At 41.3% G+C, this 1,702-nt stretch overlaps 1 long non-coding RNA gene across 1 annotated transcript; it reads right to left on the bottom strand.

Annotated features, from left to right (window-relative positions):
• Nucleotides 1–569: 569 nt before the first annotated feature.
• On the bottom strand, nt 570–1,702 carry LOC123089090 (uncharacterized). The gene is made up of 2 exons (XR_006442230.1): nt 1,529–1,702; nt 570–1,037 (listed from the first exon to the last, which is right to left on the bottom strand). It is a non-coding gene; the product is annotated as an uncharacterized lncRNA (long non-coding RNA).

Raw genomic sequence — 1,702 nt, 5'->3', positions numbered from 1 at the left:
GAGTTTTGCCATCTGCTGGTAGATGGCAAAGAGCCCAAATAGGCCAGCCCAAATTTTACATGTAGATGACACGTGGCCTCTTTGCCATCTGCCAGCTGATGGCAAAGTGACTATATTACCCCATTTAATTTTGTTTTTTCTTATATCAATTCATTTTCACAGAAAATCAAACACAAATATATTTATATAACCAATATAGCATATTCAACACATATTACCAATAATCATGAACACATATATCCAATACATGTTACCAATAGTAGCAAGTTTCATCCGTACATATACATAGTTTCATCAATATTACACGTTTCATCCATAGGTAGCAAGTTTCACAAGGTCAAAACAAAAACTAAATACAAGCACTCCATCAACCCAAGCTTCCGTGATCTTAAGCAAATCTGTAAAATGGGAAAGAAGAAAGTTAGAAGAAGAAGACTAGAAGAAGATTATTATGATGCAACTTATATCTGTAAAATAGGTCATTTTGAAGCTAAGTATGGTTATTACTAGCGGTTGGGGCGCGCCCATGGCGCGCCGCCTAGCTGTGTGGTGCCAGGTAAGCTCCCGCCCTTTCCAATGGTTTTAGTGCTGATTTATAGCACACATACATGTATAGCTGATGCATGGCTTATCCAAAAGTGAACCAAATTCAGTAAATAAACAACCAATGTCCGTCTTCACGTCCACTCCGGCATCCCCATCACTCTCCGCCAGCCCCACCAAGCCAATGCTCGCCGGCGTCTCGTCGATTGAGAATCCCTGTCCGCCATAGTGCAGCCAATCGTTGCGCCTACGGCCGTGGCCCATGGTTGTGCTGCAGTGTCTTGACCAGGAGTACTGCGCTACCCTTGCGCGCCCAGAGCACTGCCAGTCACAGCAGCCGGCACATCTGCCGGCTGATTTGGTCCTTCCCCCTTGTCTTGTATCAACTTCGATGCTACACTTGAAGGTTGTCTGCGACGACTCCAAGGTTGTCTGCTCCATAGGAGAAGGTGGCGCCTCGACGGCCTTCTGACTCTGTTCCCGCTTTGATCAGCCTGCGGCAACAACAACTCTTACACAGCCAGTACACAATCAAAAGACGACAATAGGTAGTTGCTTTGGCAAAACAGGAGGTGAAAGGAAATGTAGAGCATCTGCTTTTGCATCATAAGACATTCAGGTTGTCTTTTAAGTACAATAATTCAATTCTTATCTGATTTTTGCTAATACAAGGAACATGAGGTGAAAGGAAATGTAGAGCATCTGCTTTTGCATCATAAGACATTCAGGTTGTCTTTTAAGTGCAATAATTCAATTCTTATCTGATTTTTGCTAATACAAGGAACAGTCTGAATCTTGTTTATAAAATCAACTATCCAGACTAATTAAGCTAGAAGAAAATATGCCCAAAGGAAATCCTTACAGCCACTAGAAACAACAATGCTTGCATCAGTATAATAGCATCAAAATATCAAAATTCGTTATGCATAGCAGGCAGGTCCAATTATTAAGGAGAAGCAAAGAGAAGCTTAAAAGAAATCCTTACTGCTGGCGCCGGTAACATACAAGTTTCCCATAGCTTTTCCATTGCTCTCCCCAGAATTCCCATGCAATCGAAATCAATCACCATGTCGTAAATCAATAGTACATAGTTAAGAATTAGATCGTACAGAGGTGTACATATTAGAAATAAATAAAAACAATAATATTCATAAGTGGG

The sequence above is a fragment of the Triticum aestivum genome, chromosome 1A (genome assembly GCF_018294505.1).
Source record: "Triticum aestivum cultivar Chinese Spring chromosome 1A, IWGSC CS RefSeq v2.1, whole genome shotgun sequence".
NCBI lineage: Eukaryota > Viridiplantae > Streptophyta > Magnoliopsida > Poales > Poaceae > Triticum > Triticum aestivum.
The sequence above is the reverse complement of the archived record's forward strand: the minus strand, read 5'-3'. Positions and strand labels throughout refer to the sequence as shown.